The sequence below is a fragment of the Hyaena hyaena genome, unplaced genomic scaffold (assembly GCF_003009895.1).
Source record: "Hyaena hyaena isolate Hyena2069 unplaced genomic scaffold, ASM300989v1 scaffold_43, whole genome shotgun sequence".
NCBI lineage: Eukaryota > Metazoa > Chordata > Mammalia > Carnivora > Hyaenidae > Hyaena > Hyaena hyaena.
In genome coordinates this window covers 5177255-5184120 of record NW_024080675.1, presented here as the reverse complement: position 1 = coordinate 5184120, position 6866 = coordinate 5177255, and positions in this window count along the sequence as shown.

Below are 6866 nucleotides of genomic sequence, written 5' to 3'. Positions count from 1 at the left end.
AAGAGAGGAGGACAGAGAAGATGTGGGTTGAATTCCCAAAGAGTAGAGTCATCTTTCAAGTGTCTAGGTGAACTCAGTGCTTTTTCTGTGGCCTATTTACCTTGCAAGATTTTGGGAAGGCTAAAATAAAATAAGGTAAGGAAGTAATTTAAATCATTGTTGTTGTTTTGTTCTATAAATAAGGATAGATGCATAGTAGATAGATAGATAGATAGATAAATAGATAGATACATACATACATACATACACACACACATACATACTTACATGGATGGAGAGAGGAGATATATATATATATCTACACTTAATGAGTTCCTTAGGCAATAATGCTTTAGTTGCTTTCACCAGGCAATTCGAATAGGAGATCTCATTTTAACAGAAGCATAAAAGCGCCTACTTTTATGAAGTAAACACGTGGAAACCTACTGTAACTGAGCCTACAGATTCATGGCATTGCTCCTGCTCTGTGACTGCAGGGAATCGCCTGCCTTTTGTAGTCAGAACTGCCTCTCAGAAGCAGGGTTGAAATCCAGTTTGCTTCTAATAGTCCTGCACCCTCTCTCAGCCATGCCTGGTAATATTACCAGAGACAACTTTTTTTTTTTAATATTTTTATTTATTTCTAGGAGAGAGAGAGACAGCGTGAGAAGGGGAGGGTCAGAGAGAGAGGGAAACGCAGACTCTGAAACAGGCTCCAGGCTCTGAGCCGGCAGTCAGCACAGAGCCCGACGCGGGGCTCGAACCCACGAACCGCGAGATCATGACCTAAGCGAAAGTCGGACGCTTAACCGACTAAGCCACCCAGGCGCCCCCAGAGACAACTTTTAAACATTCATACCTGCTTGTTTTTTTAAAGCCTTCAAGCTAAAAGTAATATCCTGATAAGACATACATTTAACAAATATGTGGTAGATGTAAAGAAGATTTTGAATTTCATGTTTGTTTAAATATTTATTTTTGAGAGAGAGCACGAGTTGGGAGGGGCTGAGAGACAGGGACACAGAGGACCTGAAGTGGGCTCAGATCCACCGACAGCAGAGAGCCTGATGTGGAGCTTGAACTCAAACCATGAGATCGTGACCTGAGCTGAAGTGGGACACTCAACCGACTGAGTCACCCAAGTGCCACTTGAATTTCATGTTTTGATGCACTTACACAGTAGAAACAATTTCTATTTTTTAAAATTTGTTTTAATGTTTATTTGGGGGTGGGGGAGGTGCAGAGAGAGAGAGGGACACAGAATCTGAAGAAGGCTCCAGGCTCTGAGCCATCAGCACAGAACCCGACATGGGTCTCGAACCCATGAACCACCGGATCATGACCTTAGCTGAAGTTGGACACTTAATCTACTGAGCCACCCAGGCGCCCCCTAGAATCAATTTCTAAATAAACAGAAATATTTTATTGGTACGAAAATAATACATAAGCATAATAGCAACTTGAATCATACAGAAATTTAGCCCTTTTCTCCTGAGTTCCCCTCTCCAGAGCCAATTTTTTGCTACTTTGATGTCATCCCCTTAATTCTAAACATTACGCTTATCTTGGTGTATCATGACATACTCATTTTAAACACTATTTTGACCACTCTGCCATGATGGAGGAAGACAAAACTCCACTGCCCCTGTTTTCCCTCCCTCTTCCTTTCCAATGTGTCATATTCAATTAATTTGGCTGCGTCTCTCTTGTAACTTCATGTAATTTTGCTATGCCTATTGGTGAGGGAAGTGGTAGCAGAAGGCTAAAAGCACTGGTCCAGGGGATGGACTGCTTGAATTAGAATCCTTGTCCTTCAACCTTTATTACCTCTGTACCCCTGTGATATGTCCACATCCTACCTGTGTCCATTGATTTCTCGTCCATAAACCAGCGGAAAGGATTCCTCTCTACCTTATGGGGTTGCTTGTGATAATGCAACTAATAATGCATTTGTAACCTTTAGTGTCTAACACACAGGAGAGCTCAAGAAACATTAGCTATTATTTATATCTTGTGTTACTTTCACCTTAATCTCGTGATTCTCTCAGTGCATGAGGCTGTGCTCTGTAGCCCCTTTGCCTTTCCTTTCCCCTCGTACAGATCACCTTCTGTGAATATGTGCTTGCTTTTTTTGTGTGTCGTTAGCATTTACATTTTGCCATACAGTTGTAGCAAGGTGTTCTTTGTTTTATCCACAGGCTGGCTCTAAGGGTTGAAAACCAATAAACTGTGTTGAGAAAGTATCCCTTAGTCCTGGGGAAAATAGTGTGATCGGATTGTATTTCCTACTCTGCCAGGATAGCGCTCCTTCTTGTCTTTAACATCAGTTGTTCAAGTCATGCTACATTTTAGTTTGGCTTATGATTCTCATATATTTTAAATTATTTTTCCTAAAATTTGAACTATTTCCCTCTTTTAATCCTTGCACTATTTGCACATTAATAATATTTTATTTTGAGACTTGATATTCTTTTATTTACTTGGCTGGGTCCCTTCCTTTTCTAGAATGCTTGCATCTCCCCTCGTCAGTTTGGAAGCTATAACACTGAAAGATATGATCCAAGAAGAAAGGGGGATAGAGGGACTCCTTAGACTGCCTTTAGGCTAGGCCAGAAATGTTCACTAATCACTAATTATGAAAAATGCATAATTCTGGCCTCATCATCCTAATTTTGTAGCTTTGTAGGAGAAACAGCAATATGGATTTCAGCCAGTGCTCCAGGCTGTGCCCATTCCACGTTGTACCAAGCACAGGACTAGGCCTTCAGTGAGAGCTCACCAAAGCCCCCAAACATTTTATAAGACTTAAAAATTTTGCATAGAATTTTGGCCTAAAACTCTCAGCAATAAGCAGGACATTTTCTCTACATCTATTTCTCAAGAACGAAAAGGTAGCTTGTGAAAATTTTCAGTAGTTCAGACTCCTGGATGCATGTCTTTCTTGCCCTAAATACATTCACTTTAGAGATCTAGAAACTACCTGACTGTGATAAGCCTACTCAGGCCCTTCCTGACCCAATCCCTGTCTCAATACCGGGGGGATGTGATATAATCAGGCTTCCTGGCAGCAGTTCACACCTGAGCTGGAAATGTTCTTTATAGCAGTCCCAAAGACAGAGGGTTGCCCTCAGATACCCCTTCTAGATGAGAGAACTGAGGTCGCATAATCAAACAGGTGTTAAGAATTAGAGCCACTACATGGATCTCCGGATATGGTCCGAGGCTGCCGCTGTGAGGAGGGCAACCAAACAAAGCAAGACAAAACCAGTCCTGAAAACTCATCTCTCTCATGTAAACAGTGCCTTTGTCTTAAATCCATGCTAAGCTGGACATCAGAGACTTTCTTAGAAGTAGATTTTCATAGCATGGAGGACAAATGAAAGTTCATGGGCAAAGCAATGATGGTGGGAGGCCTTAAGGTAAAGGGTTTAAAACAGAAGCTCAGGCTTCTGATTTTTCACTGGGCTAAACCCAGTTTCTGTCGTATGGAAATTTGGAAACACTGAGGGGAAACACCTAAACTAGCCACATGGACAATCATTGAAAACTATTTTCTTGGATAGAAATATCTTTGTGTTTGCCTTGAAAAGACTTATATTGATTTCACCAAATACATATCTCGAAGCTAAGACAGAAAGCTGAGAAAGTTATATGTTTGAACTTTGCATTTATCGTTGCTGGCAGGCATATTTGTAGTGCTTGCATGGTGATTAGCACTATTCTAAGGACTTAGCAAATATCAACTCACTTCGCTTCATAATAGCAGTAGGTATCACTCCTAAGAGTCACTTCTCGGGGAAAACCAGAGAGGTTAAAATAGCTTGTCCAATGTCACACGTAAGTAGATGGCAACACCCAAGATTTGAAACCAGGCCATCTAGACTTTTGTCACTTTTCTGTGTCACTTTATTAAAAGCTGTGTTTAGGGAAAGGATTAAGTTGTCAAGAATGAACTAAAAGCAGAAGGGATAAATGAGAAAATGAATGGCAGCAGAAACTGAAGAGGAGTTACGTTCAGAAATTTCTGGTAATGGCTTAGAAATAATAAGATACTGGTTGGGATGTTAATTTAAGAGAGCACCTGAATCTATTGAGAAATGACTTGGTTTTCTTTAAAGTTCAGAAAGACTGATTGAATGAAGAGTAATGAAAACAAAAAGTAGAAAGGAAAATAATAATGTGACTTAAGTGAGGAGAAGGAATCTTTCCCCTCTAAGGATCAGGAGAAGCATGGGGTTGTGGGAGAGTAGAGGGATCTTCCTAGCAGGTGTCTAGGCATTTTTACCAGGATGAACACGGACAAAAATGCCGACCATTGGGGGTGTGTGGGTGGCTCAGTCGGTTAAGCTTCCGACTTCAGCTCAGTCATAGTCTCACAGTTTGTGGGTTTGAGCACCGTCATAGGCTCTGTGCTGACATCTCAGAGCCTGGAGCCTGCTTTGGTTGCTGTTTCCTCTTTCTCTTCCCTCTCCTGCTCTCACTGTCTCTCAAAAATAATTAAAATGCTAAAAAATATATATTAAAAAATTGGTGACCATTCTACCGGTTTCAGTGATTCCTCAAACCAAACTTCAGTTTCAAAACAGGACATGCCTTTTACAGCATCCCTACTGTGTGTTAGACACACTACTAAGTGTATTTCCAGTTATACATTTTTTTAAATTTATTTTGAGAGTGAGGTGGGGCAAATAGGGAGACAGAGAATTCCAAGCAGACCCTTGGGATTGTGCTGTCGGCACGGAGCACAGTGCAGGGCTTGAACTCATGGACCACCAGTCACACATTTTATCTGGAGCAACAGTTCTGTGAGGTAGGAGTTGCCTGTGGCTGCTGTAACAAGTCACCACAAACTTGGTGGCTTAAAACACATTTATTCTCTTATTCTCAAAGTCAGAGGTCCAAAACCATTTTCTGCTAGGCTGAAATCAGGAGTTGGCAGGGCTGGGCTCCCTCTAGAAGCTCCATTTCCTTACCTTTTCTAGCTTCTGGTGCCTGCTACACTCCTTGCTTTTGGCCCCATTAATCTGTTTCATGAACACATTCTTTTTAATTATAGTAAAATCTCCTTCTGCCTCTCTCATAGAACACTTGGGATTACTTTTGGGCCCATCAGATAATCCAAAATAATATCTCCATCTTAAGATCCTTAACAATTCCATCTACAAGATCCCTTTTGCCCTTTAAGGTGACATTCTCAGGTTCCGGGGATTAGGACATGGACGTTCTGGGATAAGGGCATTATTTTTCTAAGATGCAGGAAAAACGTTTAGGGAAGTAGTTTGTCCCAAGGTCTTATGATGTTTCAGAATGGCAATTTAAATTCTGGCATGCTCAGGCACCTTGAGTGGCTTGGTCCGTTAAGCATCTAACTTCAGCTCAGGTCATGACTTTGCAGTTCATGGGTTCGAGCACCATGTCAGGCTCTGAGCTGTCAGCACAGACAGCAGGAGCCTGCTTTGGATTCTCTGTCTCCCTCTCTCTCTGCCCCTCTCCTGCTCATGCTTTCTCTCTCTCAAAAATAAGATACCACTCTGAGAAGGAGGGCTTAACCCCCACCCTGACTCACTGAATCTCTCTTTCTTGCATTAATCTAGAGACCTGAATGTACTTTCTAAAAAAAAAAAAAAAAAAAAGGCTATTCTGGCATAAATTTTAGATAGCAAGAAGGAAATCTCAAGAGGTTCAGAAGTTTAGTTCAGAAAAGCAACCAGAAATTCAGATGATTACCTGACACTGAAAGGACTTGTTTGATATGAAAACAGAGCTGTAAATCTCACAAGATTACATGATCTTATAAGAATTTCAAGCCTTCCTGCTATTAATTGGCAATCCCTTTATGAATAGCTTCCCTTAAACACACTGATAATATGCTTCACAGCTTAATATTCAGAGGCCTATGTTTTGGCTAAATGAGCTTCAGAAAAAAAAAGGAAACGTGGTTTAGTTCTACTCTGGTTAAATAATCTGCTTCTGCTGTGCTCTGTCTTCTTATCATCTGTAAAATGGAGGCAACTTGAAAACCACAGTCACAGAAACGACATACAGTTTTATGCACATAGTTGTCTTCATTTGTCTAGAGTACCAGTAACATTTCAACTATTACTCAAAGAGTACACATGCTATTTTGAATCATCTAGGACAAAACTCTGTCAAAATAAAGAAAAGGAAAGGGCCCCGAAATAACTATGATTTTCCCAAGGGGACACAATTACTTTATGGTAGATGTGGGATCAGAAACCTGATAACATCGATCCCACACCACGGTTCTTTATTTGAGTTTTGAATGATATAGAGAAATAAAACTCCTGTGTTATATGTAACCGGTGCAGGACTTGGCAAAATTGGAATTTGAGCACTGCATATTAAGAAGAATCTGGAAAATTCTTTTTTTTTCTTTTTTCAAAAAAAGTTTTTAACAGTTATTCATTTTTGAGAGAGACAGAAAATAAGTCGGGGAAAGCAGAGAGGGAGGGAGACACAGAATCCGAAGCAGGCTCCAGGCTCTGAGCTGTCAGAACAGAGTCTGATGCGGGGCTTGAACCCATGGACCATGAGATCACGACCTGAGCCAAAGTCAGATGCTTAACCCACTGAGCCACCCAAGTGCCCTGAATCTGGAAAATTCTTAAAACTAAGTCAGATATATAGTAGATACATAGAAAACAGTGGTACCTGAAGATGATTCTACAGGAAGAGCAAAAGGAGTAGTTGAAGGTGTGTATGGGCTGCAGTTACAAAAAGGATAGGTGAGTTCTTGTTTCCCGGCACTTTGGAGGTTCCACCCCAAGATATAATACTAAAATAAAATAAACATTTGAATTAGGTCATATTTAATTCTGCATGTTCATGTAAGCCAACAAAATATCCCAGATAACATCTACGTTGTC